This window comes from Podarcis vaucheri (assembly GCF_965113315.1).
Source record: "Podarcis vaucheri genome assembly, chromosome: 4".
Lineage (NCBI taxonomy): Eukaryota > Metazoa > Chordata > Lepidosauria > Squamata > Lacertidae > Podarcis > Podarcis vaucheri.
Window position 1 is genome coordinate 27,002,794 of NC_138762.1, and position 21,442 is coordinate 27,024,235.

At 45.2% G+C, this 21,442-nt stretch overlaps 1 protein-coding gene across 1 annotated transcript in view; it reads left to right on the top strand.

Annotated features, from left to right (window-relative positions):
• The window catches only part of LOC309531038 (uncharacterized protein), a 99,611-nt gene extending 85,348 nt beyond the window's left edge, over window positions 1–14,263 (top strand). Inside the window, exon 5 of the mRNA XM_082220363.1 lies at window positions 14,240–14,263. The gene's annotated coding sequence lies outside the window, so the exon portion shown is untranslated. The remainder of the gene's footprint in view (window positions 1–14,239) is intronic.
• Window positions 14,264–21,442: the final 7,179 nt, after the last annotated feature.

Consider the following 21,442-nt stretch of genomic DNA (forward strand, 5'->3'; position numbering starts at 1 on the left):
TGCCTATGTCAGATGCAAGAACTGTATGTGACCCTCCAGACAGCTCTGTCTGGCCCTCAGAATTCTCCCCAGACTGGTCCTGCTACACACCCAAGTATTTTTACCTGGCTAGCAAGTGTCATTGAATTGTGAGAATGCCTCTTGCTTGTCTGGGTGAAGGATATGGATGACGAGTATGTGCATAAAATTAGCCTAATGTATACAAGATGAACTTTACATTCATTGCTTTGTCTACTTTTGCCTCTGGCCCCACTTATCACTGGCATGTGGCTCATGAAAGCTTGCTCAGATGCAGCCCTTGTATATTGGAGTGGGGAATGCTTTTCGGCTCAAAGTGTTGTTCCATGGCATTGTGGGAAATTTAAACAATGGGCAGCTCCCAGGCTCAGCTGCCCAGAATGGGAAGCTCGTCTCCAACATCAGTGGTGGGCTCAGCCAAGGCTCTTTGCCCCCACAGCTGCCCTTGGATGCCAGGTATGGATGCCAGCCCTGATATATACACAAACAGATCTGTGCCATATCAGTAAATGGTGCCAAGATGCGTGCACAAACAATCCATCCAAGGAAGGTCTCATCTACATTGATATGGAGGTTTGTGGGAAGTTTGGCTGTGGCTGTCCAGCAGTACCCTTTTTTGGGGCCACACCCTATTGCTGTCCACATCAATGTCTGCTATCAGTTCCAACTGCTGGTTTCAGAAAGGTCAGATGACTTCAGCAGGCACCTGCTGCCCATTCATGTGTCCTCTCCCCTTGGGTCCAGACTGCACAACTGTCCCAAGAGAGAGCACAAGGCACGTGAAGACAAGAAATGACAGCAAGGAATTTCTGGGGGCCAACAGTGGGTTCCCATCACAGAGGGAGCCTTGGCAGGTGCCCAACGATGCCTACATCTGAAGCTGGCCCTATCTGCTAAGGCACAATGGAGGGAAGACACTAAATCATTAAAACACCTTTTGTATACATACACACAAAGGGGTTCTCTTCTATCTTATAGAATCATATAATTGAGTTGGAAGGGACCCTGAGGGTCATCTAGTACAACCCCCTGCCATTCAACCTCTGCTTTAAAACCTTCAGTGAAGGAGAGTCCACTACCTTCTGAGGGAGTCAATTCCTCTGTCAAACAGCTCTCACGGTCAGAAAGTTCTTCCTGATGTTTAGCCGGAATCTCCTTTCTTGAAACTTGAATCCATTAGTTCATGTCCTATCCTTTGGAGAAAACAAGCTTGCTCCATCTTCCATGTGACAGCCCTTGAGATCTTTGAAGATGGCTATCATATCTCCTCTCAGTCTCTTCTTTTCCAGGCTCAACATAAATATCTTTTATGTCCTTTTTCAATTGTCTGCTGAGGACAAGCTCTGAGATGCAATTTGGTTAGGAAAACAGAAAACAACAGAGAGGATTGTTCTGGGTAGGAGAGCTGGCCTTGCTCTGATGATAGAGAGAGTTGAAAGACTTGGGTCTGTCTCAACCACTTTAAGGAATTTGGCACGTGTCTCTAAGTAAGCTGTATTTTAGCCTGTTACTATTATTACAATAATGATGATTTGGTTTGTATTTCAGATATTTGGTCCATAAGTCATTTAAGGGATTTAAACACTAATGTGGGTACCTTGAATTGGGTCCAGAAATGAATTGGCAGCCAATACAGCTGCTTTAGAACAGAAGTTATGTGGGTTCTAAATGAATCTAACCAGTGCTTTTTTTCTAAAAAAAAATGTTTAGGGGGTACTCTCATTTTCCTACTCATATTGAAATACTGCCCCCCCAATGAGGCCAAACTTAGATTCACAAAATGTTTAGGGGTACGCGTACCCCTGTGTACCCCCAGAAAAAAACACAGAATCTAGCAGTAATAACCTTACAGGGTTGTTGTTCAGAGCATTCTCCTCACAGACTTAAAATCCTCAGAGCAGTTTAACAACCAGTCCTGCTTCCCAGGAACACTTGGAATTGTAGCTCTGTGAGGGGAATAAGGGTCTCCTAATAACTCCCAGCCCCCTCCATCTTTTCTTCTCAGCATCCATTGTCAATGTCCACTGAGAGCCCTGCTGGATTCTCTCTAGTGGGTCTGCTGCATGGGAGACCTTGGACCAGATGCTGTCCCTTGGTCCAACGTACCTCACATAGTTGTTGTGAGGGGCGAAATTGAAAACTACCGGTATGTGTCCTACCCTTGGCTCCTCAGAGGAGAAAAGGATAAGAATGTAATAAAGAATATTCCATATAATGAATATTTGTTCTACAGTCAACCAGCCTTCCTTCGTGGTTCCTGACCTAAAGGGAAATATTGAAACATCAATTATTAGAAGTACTTCTTCTCTTGAATTCCCTCCTTCCGGCAACACATAGTGTGTATTGTCTTAAAATTAAACACCCGTTCGAAATATTTTCCTGAACGGTGGGACTTGCTTCTAATTAATATGGCCATGTATTGACCTGCTACATTTTATTTAAACTCTCTCTGATTAATCCTTCCATAGCACTGTATATATTGTGACTGGACCCTCTAAGAATGTGCAGTACCCAATCTTAGATTTATTTCCATAAGGATTATTTACCAGTGTTGGGATTTTAATTTCTTTCATCTACTAACTAGATGGGGAAAGACAAATGGCTAAACCAAACAAGTAAACAAATCAGAACCCGGGAGATACAATCTGCTTGGTTCTTTGCATGGCTGCAGTGCTAAAGAGTTATGTAAGGACAAATCACTCCCTTAGGAATGACTCTTTGCTATACATCCTTGCTTGAAAAAGTGGAAGACAGCCCTTTGTGTTATATATTGTACTGTCATTCATGTTAAGGTCCTCCTCTTAATGGCTTCTTCCAATAATATATATCATAACAACTACTGTGTACCTGAGTATGAAGATACATATACATATTTTATGAGGTTAGGTCACACTCTTATGTCACTTTTAACAGCCATCAGAGGGGTAAGCTACAGTTCCCATGAGTCATTGGGGGAAGGCGTGGCCATTAAAGTAGTGTAAGAGTGATTTAAATGTAGGCCATGCCCATTATGTGAAGATGCCTTGATTTGGATAGCAGCTTAGCATCTTCCACTCCAACAGTCAGTGGCTTCCCAGTGTCCCAGGTAGATGTCTCAGATACCTTAGATCAGTGTTTCCCAAACTTTTTTGGGCAACGGCACACCTGTTTAATGAAAAAAATCTCGCGGCACACCACCGCGGCACAGCCCCGTGACGTCAGCGCGCAGCGTCACGCCGGGAGGGACGCACGAAAGTGAAAGTTTTTTCCCTCCCCCTTGCCGGGGAACCTCCAAGCTTTGGGGGTGGGAGGAGGCAGCAGAGCGAGGGACTGAGGGACGGCGGCAACTGAGGCGGCGGCTGTTGTGGTGGTGGCGGCGATAGCGGGCGGAGGAGGGGGCGGCGGCGGGGCTTGAGGAGCCGTCGCCGGGAGTTGCTGCTGCTGTTGTTGCTGCTGCTGCCCGGACATGCCGGCCTCCTCCTCCTCCGCTGTCTCGCGCTCCTCCCTTTTGCATGCGCTGCCCCGCCGCTTGGCACCACCACCGCGGAGCCGCCCCCGGCTCGACGCGGATCCTCGCCGCCGCCGTCTCTCACCACCCGACTCGCCCGCCTCCCTCCCATGGCACACCAGCCAACGTCTCACGGCACAGTAGTGTGCCGCGGAACACCGGTTGGGAAACACTGCCTTAGATATCTATTTAACTGGGTTTAAACCTGGGACCTTCTCCATGCAGTGTCTACTGCTCTCAGCCCACTGAATCATGGCTTTTGTTTCTGTGTATATGGAAGCAGATACAAGAATCAGAATCTACTTAGCTACATTTGTCTGAATGTGTTATAGACACCCATCACCAAGAGAGCAAAAGGAGCTTGTATGGATTTTTACATAGGCTTTTTTCTTTTTTGTTGTTGTAATGATTTAATTTCTGACTTATTTATAGCGCTTTTAACCTGTTTCGAGATCCACCCTAGATCAGAGATGGACAATGTGTGGCTCATGGATTGCATGTCACTCTCAGCCTCCCTGTGTGCAGCACTGTATGCCCATTACTACCAGAGGTAGTAAGAGTGTCTCTTACTGCTAGTTCAGTATATCTCATGGGTGGGGATAAAATGCGTATACTAGGGTTAAGATGTGCACAAGAACTTTATTGTCACTTTCCAACAAGAACAGAACAAGAAATTCTTCCCTTCCCCCAGCTATAACTAAGTCCAATGCCACCTAGTGCCTGAAATAACTACTAACAGTATCCACAGAGCCAAGACCATTAGCCCCATCTTGCAGATGGGAGGGGAGGGGGTGCTTGCTGAGACGGAAAGAATAGTGCCTTGCCTAAGAACACCTAGTGAGATTGTGGCTGGAATATTTGAACCAAATATGTCATAGCCACTACTGATCTACATCCGCACTCCCTTATAACATTCTTCACACTGAAAACTTCCCTAATAACTGAACCATAGCCATTTTGCTTGGGGTTCTGCTCTGCAGAGCACATACCATAATGATTAATCCAGTCCTGACCTTAATGCTCAAGTCATGTGGTTAATTTTGCCTTCTGTTGCTGTGCGAGGTCTACTGAAACAAATGAAAAAAATGCCCAAGGGCATCTTGTTGTTGTTTTTGTTTATTTTGTGTATTTCCCTTGCTGCCCCTTATGCCTTTTAATCATCCGAGCTGCAATTTCATTTATGTAAAAAAATGAAAGGATGGGGAATAATGCAGGTAGCTTTTCTATAAATGTAAATGCTGTTCTCATTGCTGTAGGATGTTGTGGATGAGGCAGCTGGCTTAGAAGGATTACATGAATAGATGGGAAGCAGTTCTGAGGGTATAACGTGTGGAAGACAGCTATCACAGCCAGTGCTTTTTTTCATCTGGATCGCGCCAGAGTGCAGCTCCAGCACCTCTCAGGTGGGTACCATTGTGGGCTGGTGCTCTCCCACCTGCTTCTTGCATTTACATACTTCTGAGTATCCCAGAACAAGCATTTCAAGTCAAAGTACAGTGGTACCTCGGGTTACATATGCGTCAGGTTACATACACTTCAGGTTACAGACTCCGCTAACCCAGAAATAGTACCTCGGGTTAAGAACTTTGCTTCAGGATGAGAACAGAAATTGTGCTCCGGCGGCACGGCGGCAGCAGGAGGCCCCATTAGCTAAAGTGGTACTTCAGGTTAATAACAGTTTCAGGTTAAGAACGGACCTCCGGAATGAATTAAGTTCTTAACCCGAGGTACCACTGTAGAAGCTGGCCAGAGTGTGCGAGTCTACGCTTGTTTTTAGATCTACAACTCCACCTAGCTCCTAGCCACTCCTAGCCACGATTGGTCAAGCTATGGGGTGAGGCCAATTCATATTTCCTTTTCTTTAGTCTGTCTCCTGTGGTGGACTTTAAGCTTTCTAGCCAGGCTTCTACTGTGCATGTGCATGTACACACACTCACAAATTTGCATGAGGGCCCTTCCAAGCTGCCCTAGCCATCCGCCCGAGTCTCAGAGAATGAGGGAGGTGGGTGCGCATGTATTTGACCTGCGCCAGAACCAGGGGTTACCCCCAAACCATCTAAGGAATCAGCTTGCTATAGTTTTAACACTATTATGGGTGGTGAACGCGGCTGCTGTCAAACCGACATCTGTTCAGGGCTGCTCCGAGTGGCCCTTCGACTTACTGTAACAACTTCATGGTGAGTTCTGGCACCTATTTTTCTTGGAAGAAAGCTCTGTCATCCATCTTGCAAATCTCCCTGGGCTTTCCTCTGTGTTCCCAGGCTGTGCACTTACTACCATTTATCCTGGCTTCAGTGCGCTCCCACTGCCAACTTGAATCTGTGTGCACACCACCACTGGCCGCAACGCAGCACTATCTTGTAGTTTCTTAAGAAAGACGGCTGTTTGTTGGGCTTTCCCTCCAACCAGCTTCAATCGGAAAGGAAAACTTAAGCCACATTCACTTTGCAACGAAGGTGAGGCGTTTACATCTGAGGCGGCCATTGCTCATACGCGGATGACAGCTTCATGAACAGGAGTCTAGGGAGACGGTGTTGCAGGGGCAGGGAAACTAAACAGGTAAGGTGCATCGGTGTACAGCAACACAAAGATGAGATTCGAAACACAGCTGGGGGAGGGAATGACCTCATTGTGTTTTAAGCCACTAGTTGTGTACATAGCCCTGGAGAGGATGCTGAACTAGATGAATCATTTCTCTGACCCAGCATGGCAGTCTTTTGTTCCTGCATTCTAGCTGGAATTGCATGATTGCTGCCTTGAAAGAGAAATATGCCTGTATTGCATAGCAATGCCGCAGCCATCTTGACTGCCACATCCAGGCCAAGTAAAAAAAAAAAGGGGGGGGGTTATGACTACCAGGCGCAGCTGGTTTTTCTTTTGCATCCTGCTTTGATCAGTCTCACAAAGTAGCAACAGTTTCCAGGGAACTCAGACATGGTTTGTGTCTTTTTAAAATGATGCCTATATCCACTCCACTGACCTCTTTAATTTGATGTCAACAGAGGGACTCTCAGTGCTTGTGAAAGGCACTGATTGATTCATATAAGCATGTGGACACAATGGATCTGCTAGTCCACACACACACACACACACACACCTACAGCCCCAAACAGAAGAAGCAGTAGGATTCCTGGCAGATGATAGTCCAAGCTCTTCTAGATAGTATCTATTGACACAGATTTCATAATCATTCCTTTACTGAACTGATAGTAAAATTTACTATGGTTTCACGCAGGCACAGCTATGTGTTTGAGGGATACTCTACTCTTCAAGCCAGAGATAGCTAACATGGTGCCCTCCACTCGCTAGAAATCTTTTTTATCTAGACTGAGCCTTGAAAATCTAACCGTATACACTTCTTTCCAGGGGAAGTGTTTTTTTTAAAAAAAAGTCATGCTGCAGAGAGACAACAATTCTGTCTCCAGCATCATCAGATAATTTGTTGTCAGGATGATTGCTATCAAAATCAGGGCAGGTGCAGACATGTGTCATTCCCAGCTTCCCAGCTGTCATCTTTCCCCCTTAGTCCAATTAAACAAAAGCAAAAGGAGAGGTACTTTATCAAATCTGGCGTTGCTTTGGGATAGGAATCGTTGGCTTTTGTATGCATGTTTTTATTTAGGGATTCAAAAGCAGTAAACAACAAAAATCCTCTTCGAATATTTGGAATATGTGAAACAAAAAATGCCTTTTCCAGGCAAAATATTCATGACAAACCCCCGCAATTTGAAGAACACATGGCAATTTGCAGGGTAATCATTATACCCATAGCTAGAGCTCCAGGAAGGAGGAAGGGAGAAATGACTGTGAGAAGTGAGGTGCAATTCAGATGTTTGTGAAGAAAAGAACAATAAGGTTTAGTCGATTGAACATTAACCAGGGAAATCTGTTGTTTGAACTCCTGCTCAGCCATAAAGCTTGCAAGATAGACCTTGCATTAGGGGCTTATTAGACTAGTCTTGGGAGCCCTGGCCTCTGATCTCAGCTGCCCTCTGTAATGAATCCTCAGGGCCACGGGTTGTCACATCTTCCTGACTAGACAGCAAAATGTTCTCCGATCCTGGATCAACTCTGCTCACCCAGATCGCTGGTTGGCTTACCTCCCTAGGGTGTTCAGATGAACCTCAAACACATGGGACCCTCAGCCAGTTCCTGACAAAGTCGACCACGGGTTCCAGGCCTGCTGCCAAAGGGCATGGCATGGGCACTGCTCATTTGGCTTGTGCCTTGAGCTTCCCTTATACAGGGGATGAAGGGGGTTTTGCTTCCTGGGGATGCAGGTTGAATCAGTTGCTGGCAGCCACTGGAAAACAAAATATAGGGTCCCTCCCCAATTCCTTACAAACTGCAGTGCTGGTTTCTCTGTTACATAAGCAGGGATGGAGGAGTCAGCCTATATCTGGGGCATGTCAGTTTCACATGTGTTGATTCCAAAGTATATTCCATCCAGTTTCTGCATCAATCTGAATTTTTTAGAAAAGCATGAAAATTTGCGTTATTTTTGTTTGTATGTGGGTTTTTTTTTAAATGCCTTTTCAACCTATGTTACCATAAAATATGCATTTTTTACTAATTTTAATCAAAACCAGAATTTCTATATGCATTTTGGTTCACTTTTTGAGTCAAGAACTATATTGCAAAAATTTGGAGCAATGCAAGAACTGATAATTGCTTTCCAATCTGCACATCAGTTTAGAATGTTTGGATCAGGTTGGTTTGTGCAATAATGCAGCCCGAAAGAAATCTTCTAACATTAAAAACAACAGCCACAAAATTTATCCAGAGAAATCTACTCGAATCATCCACCTGTTCAGCGATATCAGTAACTGTGGAGTTTATGGCGAACAAAGTAAGCTAACCCCTTTTTTTAAAAAAGGTGCATATTCCATCTGCAACCGATGACTGCCCAGTGCGCATTGGAAGTCCTCGTATGTAAAAACTCAATTTGGGATTTCCTAAAAAGACTAATACAGCCTGAGCAGTTTAATCCTTGTTTGGTTTATCTGTGTTCCTGAGCCTCTGAATGATTTAACTAGTAACCCATATTTTAGCACGCCTGGATTACTGACCTATTAACCTAAAGATGTTGTTAATCTGATTTCAATTAATGATTTGAATGCCAGCTTGCTTAGGCCATAGTAAAGAATGTTTTAATTTTGAAAAACAATTTTCTAAGATTGATTTTTAAAACTAATATACTTAAGCCCTGTTCTTATTGGGTTGTTGGTTGTGTAATATTCATTCATTCATTTCTTTTTAAAAATATTTATATTTTTCAGTGTTACATTTTGGGAAGCACACAGAGCTACCTCATCCCCAACTCCTTTGGTTTGGTGTGTTGTGTCTATGCAGATTTGGTCCTGGCAGATCTGTAGGGAATTCCTCATGTTACGTAGCTCCATTCGCTATTCCTCAGTGGACTCTGAGGATAGGCGACTGTAAAATGTGGCACTTGAAAGTTGACTCCCGGTTTCCCATATGTAGCCTGACTTGATCATGAAGATGACAGCTCCCCCTCCCCCTTTGTCAGTGTTTTTAATTATGATGTCAGGATTGTTTCTGAAGCCGAGGCTAACATCGCATTCTACATGGCTGAGATTATAAATGACGCTGTTTGCTAATTACCGTATTTCTCCATGTATAAGACAAGGTTTTTTGAGAGCCGGTGTGGTGTAGTGGTTAAGAGCGGTGGACTCGTAATCTGGTGAACTGGGTTCGCTTCCCTGCTCCTCCACATGCAACTGCTGGGTGACCTTGGGCTAGCCACACTTCTCTGAAGTCTCTCAGCCTCACTCACCTCACAGAGTGTTTGTTGTGGGGGAGGAAGGGAGATTGTTAGCCGCTTTGAGACTCCTTAGGGTAGTGATGAAGCGGGATATCAAATCCAAACTTTTCTTCTTCTTCTTAAAAAGTTAGTAAAAAAATGGGGGGTCGTCTTGTACACGGACATCTGGGGGAAATTTTAAAATATTTAAGCATATGTCTGGGATTTTGGCTTGGGCAAGCTGAAGCGGCCCCTCCTGCTGCCGGTCCCCCCCCCCCCCCGGGCTACATGCTGGTGATTGGCTCACCTCCTGAAGCCCATGCTGGTTTGGCCAGCGGATTGAGATCAGCTGCCACTGCCGCCACTGTGAGCTGCCTCAGCTACCTCTCATTGCCCTTCTTTCCTTTTCCTCCTCTTCCCCTCTCAAGCTCCCACCCTGCCCCCAGCTCAATTTGCTTGACGGCATGGCCACTGCCTTCCCCCAGCTCTTCCTTGGCATCCTGCTTGGCAGCCTGCTTCCCCGCAGCAGCAGCCACCACCGAGGGGGAACGTGTGGTGCCCCAGTCGCTGCCTTTGCTTCTGCAAACTTCTTCTGCTGGAAACTGCTCCTGCTGCCTTTGCTTCTGCACCACAGTGCACTGCATGCACCTCATACTGGAAACTTTGAGGGCGATCACCCCCCAAAAGATCAACAACTTGCTTCCACCAATCGTCCAGATTTTCACTTCTGCTTTAGGGTTTCATTTTCTTAATTATGGGTTCAAAAAAAAAAGGGGTTGTCTTATATATGGGGGAGTCTTATACATGGAAAATTCGGTACTTGGGCACAGCTGCAGAAGCACTCTGTGTGTAAAATCAAATTAAAAAATCAAATTCAGTGTTTTGACTATCTGGAGTGCCCCATACAAAATTCTGCTTTCTTGTGCACTAAGAAGATGTTTTCTGCATGTCACTGCACTATCCAAAATGGTGTGCTGGGAAGGTGCACTCAGGGCCGGCCCAAGACATTTTGCTGCCTGTGGCAAAGGACAAGTCAGGAATCCCTCCCATTTCATGTACAAAAATGGAGCAGGCTGGCAATTTTTTTTACTTCAATACAGGTGATGATGTGTTCCACCACATGTAAAGGCAGCAGGTGGGCTTAGGGTAGGACCTGTGGCACAAACAGCTCTGTCCTCCACCATCTGACTCCTGTTCTCTATCCCCTGACACCTGTATTCTGGGGCAGCTGCCTCACCTTGCCTAATGGGAGGACTAGCCATGTATTCATTTGTTAGTGAATATGCACTCAAGAAGACAGCTTATTTTAATTTAATTTAATTTATTAGATTTCTTACCCACCCTTTACCGCAAGGTCCCAAGGCAGGTTAGAATAATAAAATATACTACACCTCCCCTTACCCCACCTGAGCAACTGTTGCACTAATGAAACAGCCATATTAAAGGCTACGTTTATTTTATATAATGTGTTATTAATAACTGAAGTGAGAACAGGAGAAGGACTGCCAAAACTCTGAGAATTGGACTCAAAAATTTCTATCTCTGAGGAGGATTAGAGTACCATGTTGGACAGAATTTCCCCACAAAGCAAGCCTGGCTTCATTTAAGGAAATCTCTACAATTCTCAGAGTGTATATTTCCCAACATGTATATTTGGCAAAATTGCATACATAAATGTGCATATTAATATAAATTCACACTAAATTTCATGAGGACTTTTTAAAAATTGCAAGCTGAATTGGAAATGTGTAGAACTGAATTTAAAACTGGTAGAAGGAGAAACTGAGAAATTGAAATTGGCATATTTGTCCATCCCTACCTGGGAGTAAGCCCCACTGAATTCAACAGGACTTACTTCTGGGTAGACATGGCTAGGATTGTTCTGTTAGTCAATAGGAGTAGAAAATGGATATATGCATACATGGAGCCATATGGACAGCATGTGGAAACAGCCATGACAGGAAGAGACCTCTAGGCAAAGTGGAGAACTGTTTCAAAATATCTGAACCAGATGGAAAGCCAGAATTTGAAGCTAAAAATAAACTAAATTGGTTAGACCTAAATCCTAATCCCCTCCCTTAAAAGATATGGGTACCTCAGATGACCCACAGATTGTAGATAGGGTTTATATAGGCTCAGCTAGACAGACATATTGCCACCCACAACCTTCATGGCTATCTTGATGTCTAGTGTAGAATCTCTGGAGTGAGGAAAGCAGGTAAGAGAGAACAATCTGTTTGCAGACAAGATGTGGAAAGTGATCACAGCAGAGCGCAATAGCAGAGGAGCCTCTGCCTTGGGGTTAGCGATGGGGAGAAATTCAAATCAGTTTGCATTTAAAGGCAAACCTATCTGATTTCCACTTTCCTAAATGATGCATGAACTGAAACACAGCCATCCCTCGGATTTCTCAATTCTCTGAATTTTGCAGTGCCATTCTCCAGACGCGTAACATGTATGAAAATGGCTAAAATGTCCATAAAATGCACATATTAGTAAAAAAAAAAAAATAATAGTATGCAGAAATGCATTCTTTTTGAGGGAAGTGCTTTGCAAAAATATATATATATTTGTCAAAATTGCATACAAACGTGTCTGTTAGGAGAAATTTACTGAGTGATGTATTTATATTGTAAACCACCCTGTGATCTGTGATGGTATAGAAATTTAATCAAAAAGAACAATAGCAATATGGACTTTCCTCTCTGGACTATGTTTGCATTACTTAAAGTGACTTTGCTAACACCTCTGTAGCAAAAAGAGGCCCGCCACTTTACTGAAACCTCACTGCTTCCAAGCGTGGTGTGCTGAGACCTACTGCTGTGTTAGGTGATACAGTGGTACCTCGGGTTAAGTACTTAATTTGTTCTGGAGGTCTGTTCTTAACCTGAAACCATTCTTAACCTGAAGCACCACTTTAGCTAATGGGGCCTCCTGCTGCCGCTGCGCCGCTGGAGCATGATTTCTTTTCTCATCCTGAAGCAAAGTTCTTAACCTGAAGCACTATTTCTGGGTTAGCGGAGTCTGTAACCTGAAGCGTATGTAACCTGAAGCGTATGTAACCTGAGGTACCACTGTATGTCCTAATATTTTTTGAGCTGCTGGTTAAAGCTGGAAGAAGAAAAGCACACCTTGAAATGGTGGCTGATACCTACGAAATCCGTTTTAGGAACATAGGAAACTGTGTCCTAACAAGTCAGACCACTAGGTCCATCTAGCTCAGTACTGGCTGCAACTCCCTGTGGTTTCAGACTGGAGTCTTCCCAAGCCTTACCTAGAATAGCCAGGGATTGAACCTGAGGTCTCCTGGGGGCGAAGCAGATACTCTGCCACTGAGCTAGGGCCCTTCTCTTCCCTAATGTGCCTTTTCTTCCCCGAACAGCTTTAGAACATTAGGAAGAACTTCCTGACAGTAAGAGCTGTTCGACAGAACAAATACGTCCACTCATGCTAACTCTCTGCCTCCTCTCTGTTGGTTTCCCATCTGTTTCTGCCAAGAAATCCTGGACAAGCTGAAGAGGTGAGAGCTGTGAGCTGCCTCGGGAGAACAGGTGGCTTTCCCCCCTTTGTGTTATCTGCCATCTGGGCAGGTTCACTCAAAAGATTTGCCTCTGCTGGAGACGTGTGTGGGTCTCCTTCATGTGGTTTGTTTCTCATGGAGCAAAGGCGAAAATCGGCACGACTGCTCCGCTCCACAAACACCTCCACTTTCTACCCAAGCGCCCAGCTTTCATCTGCTCTGTCTGGCCTGCGACTTTGATGTAGAGTTAAAGCAGCTCTGAAACAATATCTGGAGCACTTGTAGAAAGGCATCCAAGGGTGAAAACACACTGCAGGAACAAAAGCTCGGCATCGCAGTTCGTGGAAGCTGCTAAAAAAGAATCTCCGCGTTGTGTGCCTTCCTGTAGTAAGTGGGTAGACTGGTTAGGATAGAGATGATGGTTTAGATTAAGGTGGTGGGGGATGGACCATGCAACTACTTCTACATGCCCCAGGGAGCGTCATAAGCAGTTTGTGATTTGGCATTACTGAGGTGTGTGTGTCTGCTGCTTAAGGAAAGAATGTCAAAATTCTGCAGGGCATGCCAGAGACTGTGGTGTGTGCACCTAGAGTAGTCCTTTGAATAGTGGCCAGTGTGTAATTGTATCAGAAAAGCAAATGGGATCGGGGCCAAACTGTTATAATGGCTTTCAGCTCATGGTGTTTGTGGTTTTCCTAGAGCATAATCGTTACTAGAAATTGGAGTGTGTATGAAATATTCATGCACACACTTGGAAGTGAGTTGAATGAGGAGACACTGGCTCTTCCAGCATGCACATCCTGCTAGCTTTCTCTTGTCTGTTCCTTGAAATCAGGGGCCTGGTTTTGCTTCTCTAAACTAGAACTGAAATGAAGGGTATGTAGACATGAGCGGTTTCAAACATAGAGGTAGTATCCCCCTCACCATGTTTTACATTTTATTTGTACTTGCTGTACACACTAGAGAGAAAGCAAGGTCCTCTTCACCCAATGTGCATTACCTGATTTGGTTCCCCGCACCTGCACTCCCCACCCTAACTCCTGTTCAAGGAAGTTTTCATCCGCACACGTGCAATGGCTATTCAAATTGTACACACCTCAGCTTAACCATGGCCTGCATTTCTCAAATTGGATGGAAGCTGGTTTGAGGAGAAACACATCAAAGAGGAGTGCTTATTGAGAAACTACAGGATACCTATGGATTGTAGCTAACATCTGTAAGACTTGTTCAACAGAATCCCTGTTCTGGACCTTGTGTATGAACTTTCCACCCCAATAATGAGTTACAAAACTTTACTGCAGAACCATCTAAAATCTAGTTACTTTTTGTTTTGTTCCTGTAACTTACTATAACACATTGCACTCACGCAGTGTTCAGTCTTTTATGCAGTTCAGTAAACTTTCCTCTCTCTGATCCCAGAGAGAGATCCTAAGCTTGTTTATCATTGCAGAACCTCTCTGCTGCTGCTGCTGCTGCTGCTGCTGCTGCTGCTGCTTCTACTACTACTACTTGTCTCTGACTTCTCAAGTTTCATCTCCTGCTGTGAGAGCTCAGCTCTGATTTCCAGCAATGAGTCATCAGGTAGCTTAACTCACTAAAATTGAAAAACATCAGCCCTCCGCTTTCACCCGCAATGGAACCTATCGCTTAAGGTAAGCTTCTTTTTGTAGCATTCCAAATACAAGGCATTCAAACACAGCATTTTATGTACATTAAACTTAAAACTTTAACAGCATCATGTTTGCTTGGATTCAAACACCAGCGGTCAAAGGGTCTCGTGTCCTAGACCTCAAGCGACAGTGTCCAAATCTATTTCGTCCGTAAAGTGCCTTGCAATGTTGCTGAGGGTGTCAGATCAATGCTTACTTGGCCAGATTACAAAAGCCCTTTCACCAATCAGGAAAGTTCTACTGGATGGCAACTTTCAGACAGAATGGTGGAAGAACTTTAAGCATGTGTGTGTGTGTGTGTGTGTGTGAGAGAGAGAGAGAGAGAGAGAGAGAGAGAGAGAGAGAGAGAGAGACTGGGGCAGCAGTTTAAAAAGGCCTTAGTAAGAGTCCCATACTTTATAGGTGCTCTTGTAAAGGGAGGGCAGAGGGAGGCAAGAGCTCAGGAAAAGTTAAAAGGAAGTACAGTGGTACCTCAGGTTACATACTCTTCAGGTTACAGACTCCGCTAACCCAGAAATAGTACCTCGGGTTAAGAACATTGCTTCAGGATGAGAACAGAAATCGTGCTCTAGTGGCATAGCGGCAGCAGGAGGCCCAATTAGCTAAAGTGGTGCTTCAGGTTAAGAACAGTTTCAGGTTAAGAACAGACCTCAGGAACGAATTAAGTTCTTAACCAGAGGTACCACTGTAACACCCACAGAGAAAGTTCCCTGCTCGAGACCATTGAAGCCTAACAGAGGAGCTTTTGAAACTCAAGTATCAAATTCTTTGATATTGAGCACCAAATATGATGAAGCTGTAGCCTTAGGAATAATTAGGCCTGTTGTTTTCAAAGTGGAAGAGGGATGTGCTAATGTGTGATTTGCTTGGCACTTTAATGCTGTAAGTAGAGGACTGCAATATGGGGATAATAATGCATTAGTTGCGTGTGAAGTGCTTTTGAACACTCAGAAACACTAAATAAATGCTAAATATTTCACACTGTTCTTGCTAGCTTGAGCTTGGGCTGCCAACTTCTCAGCAGCTTACTTTAGCTGTGCCTCTAAAAGGTAAAGGTACCCCTGCCCGTACGGGCCAGTCGTGTCTGACTCTGGGGTTGCGCACCCATCTCGCTTAAGAGGCCGGGGGCCAGCGCTGTCCGCAGACACTTCCGGGTCACGTGGCCAGCGTGACAAGCTGCATCTGGCGAGCCAGCGCAGCACACGGAAACGCCGTTTACCTTCCCGCTAGTAAGCGGTCCCTATTTATCTACTTGCACCCAGGGGTGCTTTCGAACTGCTAGGTTGGGCAGGCGCTGGGACCGAGCAACGGGAGCTCACCCTGCCGCGGGGATTCGAACCGCCGACCTGACGATCGGCAAGTCCTAGGCGCTGAGGTTTTACCCACAGCGCCACCTGCGTCCCCTAGCTGTGCCTCTACCAGCAAACAAACCTGTGAGCAACCAGATGTTGTTGGATTATGGTCACATCCGTACCATACATTTAAAGTGTATTTATCTGTCTATTGCATTTATATCCCGCCTTTTCCTCCAAGGCACTTGAGGTGAAGCCCATGGGTCCCCCCTCCCCATTTAATGCTCAAAACAGCCCTGTGAGGTGGGTTAGGCTGAGAGGCCGTGGCTGGCCCAAGGTCACCCAGTGAGGTTCATGGCTGAGTGGGGATTTGAAGCCCGGCCTCCCAGGTCCTAACCTGACACTCTAACCATCATACCACACTGTGACACTTTAACAGAGAACCCTGGAAACTGGTAAACTGTATTGTCTAAACATTTTGATGTTCGCCACCCTGGGCTCCTTTGGGAGGAAGAGCAAGATATGAATTTTGAATAGATGTAAGAAAGAAATCGGGCTGACTTACATTGTATATAAGAGCTTCTGCTTTGCATCTCTCCTCAAGATTACTGGGTATATTCCTCAAGGCTCCTCAAGACCACCACTTTTGTGGCGATCACACAAGGTCCCCGGACATTTAACGGTCTATTGATCCCCGCTGCCACCAGCCAGTTACTCTCTGGTAAAACACTGAGTCCAGTCAGTTGTTAAAAGTGAACCCAAAAAACAAGTTTATTTTACAAACATTAACAAGTTTATTGTTTCTCAGATAACATTCCTGCCAGTATCTTAATTTTAGTTTCTTTACCCACCTATACCTTCCTAATACCTTCTGACTGATTATCTCAACTGTTTGACTGACTCCTCTTAAATTCTCTCACTCTCTCACACCAGACTAGCCCAACCCACAGACTTATCTTCCCTCTCTTGTCTATCTCCAGACTGTCTTCTCAACCACTTTTACTCTAGCTCCTCTTAACAAATTCTCTCTGTGCTTAAACCTTATATACAGTTAACTCTGCCCCTTGGGTTCCCATTGGTTAGTCATTTTACAATTAGTTAACCCTTTCCCTATGAACCCAGTATGATATCACACACATAGGAGGGCAAACACCACACTCCCCTACGCAGTGGTTGCATCTGCACTGCTCAGTTGGTGCTGATAACGCTAAGGTGGCAGGTTTGATCCCCATATGGGCCAGCTGTATATTCCTGCCTTGCAGAGGGTTGGCTAGATGATCCTCAGGGTACCTTCCAACTCTACAATTCACCATCCTCATAAGACTGAGTTGAAAAGCCCCTGAAACGCAGCCAGCTTCCTAATGCTGCCCTCAATCATTTGTAGTAGTCTCTGTTTCCTGAAGTGATAATCCATTCGATAAAAAGTGTCTCTGGTTCACAAAGGAGATGTTGATCAGTATCAACAATGGATGCCGCTAAAGAACATAGATTGAAATGTATGTTATACAGTTGTGCTTTCCTTAAAGAATGAGGATTAAGAGTTTTCCCACTGTAAAGAAATCAGATATAGGGAGACGGATCTCATTAATTAAGTGATACAGAAATTACCCAGTGCATCAAAGTCGTCCATGTAAAAATATGGGTTGAGATCCAATGAGCAGCTTTCAGAGGTGCCTAAAGACTTTTCAGTTCTTTCCTTTGATCAGCAAATTCTCCCATTGCCATATCACAAAAGTACTTTTGAAAGTTCCCTGTGTTTTCAAAAGGGGTTCCTTGGCATGGGGAGGGAGATCAATAAAAAGCAGCCTTGTAAAGAGATTATGTTTTAATCAAACTCCCCTTGCAGCCTTTGCTTGCAAGTTGGTCTAGAGCAGCAGGATGCAAATACCACTACTGATATCTCGCTATCCTTTCCATCCTTTCTTTTAAAAAACAAACAAAAACAAACCACATTTATTCATAAGTTACAACACAGCTTTCTCCACTGCCATAATACCGCAGAATGATCACTCCAATCCTCAATCCCACATCACTGTCATGTTGGCTTGCCAAATACCCTCAATAGGAACCCAACTACTGATCTGGTTTACTAGACAGGAACGAGCCAGCAGTAAATCACACTGTGCAGGTTGGAGTTAACTCTTTATTAGCAAAAGCACGATATGCAAAGGAGTCTCAAGCCTAATGAGAACAGCAACGCATCTCCGGTAGGTCTTGCCCCCATGAAGCAGTTGCTGAGACTGAAGGTCCCTAGCTCCCCACAGCTGCCTAAGTCCCCTCCTCTCCAGGGTTCTTTCCTAAGCAATCAGAGACTACATCCGTGTGTCGTAAATCTCTCCTCTGCCCTTTTCATGCCTCTTCTGGTTCTAGCAGACAAGGGGGCAGGGGAGCTTCTCGCAGCAGGAGGGGGAGACACCCGTGACTCTTCACCAGCTTGACTCATCTCTACCTCTTGGCCTCTCTCTTCCCTCCTCTCTTGCTTCAGCTTCTGCCTCTGATTCTGGACTTCTCTCTGCCACAGACTCTCCCAGCTCACTAAGCCCAGTTGCCTACTCAGCTTCCAACATCTCCTCTTCCTGGTCTTCTCCCTCTGACTGTTGTCCCATCACCACTCCCTGGAAACTAAGCCTTCTTTCATTGGTGGTTCCCCAGCTGGCTCCTGCTAGCATTCCTCTGCATCCATCCAACCAGCCCATGACAGTTCGCTACATCCTGGTGTTTATTTTATTAATGAATCACCCTGCCTTTTCCCTTTTGGTCTCTTTGACTTATTCTAAATAAACACTTTCTTAGATTTGCCTTTAGGGTTGAGAAGTACATGCTATGGCAGGTTCAGGTCTTTTCAGCCCAGCTTATCCCAGCAATGGGAATCATCCTGTACAAAGCAAAAGGCAGTGTTTCCAAACACACCCACTCCAGCACTGAGGTGGGGAGGAACGCTGCCTTTCCCCCTTAAAGAGCAGGGAAGGAGCTTTGTCTCTGATCTCAGTGTGGTGGTGTCTGGTGCTCAGATTGGAGATCTGGAAATGCTGGTTCATGTGTGTGCCTCTACATGTATGTTTTTGAATGTCCATGTCTGCTGAGTGTATGTGGGTGTGGTTTAATGTGCAGTGTGTGTATATACCGGCATATATTGGCCATACCCACTCCTAAGGTACCATCAATGTGTCCCCCAAACTGAAAAAGATTAGTCAGCCCTGATTTATGCATTGTTCCACATATGCTGGGAAACTGAGATGAGGGTCTTATGTATATTACCTCTTATGACGCATAAAGAGGAAATACAGCTCTGTGCACCATGCATTGCTTTGTTGCTCAGTTATTTCTGAAGTGAGTTTCTCCCACGATGCTAACAATTGGGGGCTGTAAAGAATGAAGAAGTAGTTCAGGGCAGCCTTGTATGTTGTATTACTGCCCACCGAAGAGAGCTAGATTTATACTTGAATGCTTCACAGCCACAGGGAGGGGAGACATTTCTTTATGCGCTAAGTCTAAGAGAACCACATTTTCTACAACAGAGCGGGCTATAATGAAACTGTATAAGAATGCAGGAATACAGCAAACACTCATTAAGCATTTTAATATATTCAGTGCTTCTCCTAGGTCTGATATACCTGTGCCATTGTTGAATACATGTCCCATTTTCCCTCCTTTGGGAGAATTTTAGCTACAAATGATTCCTTAGACATTGAACATGATGTTCATGTTATTGGCAGTGTGATAAACATACAAATGACTTGATCTTGTGGTCCCAGCTCACGTGAAAGTCTGCTCAGATATATTCTGAGAAGGCACGAGTTTGTTGCAATCACCAGATGGGCAATAACTGTGCATTTATTTCACACACGCACATATTGTTCAGAAAAGCCTTGCAGTTATTGCTCACCATGGGCGCAGTCCAACACAATTAAGTCTCACTGATTCTGCTATTACATTTATATAAACAGAGCTTGAAGGTGCAAGCATTTTATTTTGCTTTTTAAACTCAGGATGTGAGCAGCTGGGTTCTGTGTACTTTATGGATTCCCATAGCAGCCAAATGCAACTGAGGATTCAGCTACATTAGTAAAGAAAAAGCGTTTTATCTGCGACACCAGACGGCGCTGTGGAGTTCCATCTTTCGCCAATGTGATTACCCTTTTAGAGGTTTACAACGCGTTTTCCTGAAACGCTTTTTTTGATGTGTCTAGATCCAGCTTTAGTCACCTGTTCAAAAGAGGCCACACCCAGAGCTTGATCAGGCATGCAGATTCCAGGTTAACTTCATATTTGATGGAGGGGGAGATGGAGATGAGCTCTGCCCCATATTCATCCTTGCTGCCATCCATCAGTCGGACGACTGTGTGAAACAGGGAGCCTTCTGTGCTCATGAAGGCATGATTTAGAATGGGCACAGGATGGTGCAGTGTGGGGGGGGGGCTGCACTGCTCACCTGACCTGCCTCCAGCCAAGTCACTGTCATGCTCCTGGGCTGCCCTGGATGGGAGGAAAGGGGGAGCAGAGCGCAAAGAGTTGGTTTTTTTAAAAAAAAAATACTTTGTGTGGTCGCGTCTAATCTTGCCCCTCTCTAAAATTTATTTATTTGTGTGTGCTTTTATTTAAAGAATAAAATAAAAATCAGGATTAAGGGGTTTCTCAGGACAGTGGAGGGCTTGTATGCTGTGTCCCATTGGTGAAGTGGTGGCGGCACTTGAGAGGGCATGCCCTGTGATGGGGTAGGGGGCAAAAAAATGGGTTGAGAAGGGCCAGTTGGGGGGGAGTAAGAAATGTCCCTCTTTTCATCTAAGGAATGTTTAAAGGTATACAATTAGAAGAGGAGTTTGGATTTGATATCCCGCTTTATCACTACCCTAAGGAGTCTCAAAGTGGCTAACATTCTCCTTTCCCTTCCTCCCCCACAACAAACACTCTGTGAGGTGAGTGAGGCTGAGAGACTTCAAAGAAGTGTGACTAGCCCAAGGTCACCCAGCAGCTGCATGTGGAGGAGCGGAGACGCGAACCCGGTTCACCAGATTACGAGTCCACCGCTCTTAACCACTACACCACACAGGCAACTTAGACATGTTGCTTTAAACAGCCAGGATGGTCAAAGGCCAGTGTTGGCATACATGTGGTTGGTCTCCTTTCCCCAAAGAGTTTGATCTTGGGGAAGAGTCAGAGCTCAGTGGCAGAGCATCTACTTTGCGCAAAGAAGGTCCAAGGTTGCATCTGTGGTATCTCCAGGCGGGGGTATCGCAAGGTGTGTGTGGGTGTCGCGGTCTGCCCAGGGTGTCATGCCTGGGTGTGTGTGTGACAAAATCCCCCCTGGCGGATCTGCATGCCGGTGCTCGCACCCCTGGCGGGTGGATTTCCACAAATGGCGCAATCCTCAACGTGAAAATCCACCCCCTGATCACGCAAATACGCCCAACAATCAGCCTGGCAACCCTGGTGGGCAGTGCTCGCACTCCCGGCTAGCGGCACTGACACGGTTTTATGTGATCGCTGGTTGGATTTGAGCAATCTGTGGGCGCATGTGTTTCGCGGCCAACCTTCCCTTTAAAAAGCTCAACAACTTTGGGGTAAAGGTAAAGGGACCCCTGACCATTAGGTCCAGTCGTGGCTGACTCTGGGGTTGCAGCGCTCATCTCACTTTATTGGCCAAGGGAGCCGGCGTACAGCTTCCGGGTCATGTGGCCAGCATGACTAAGC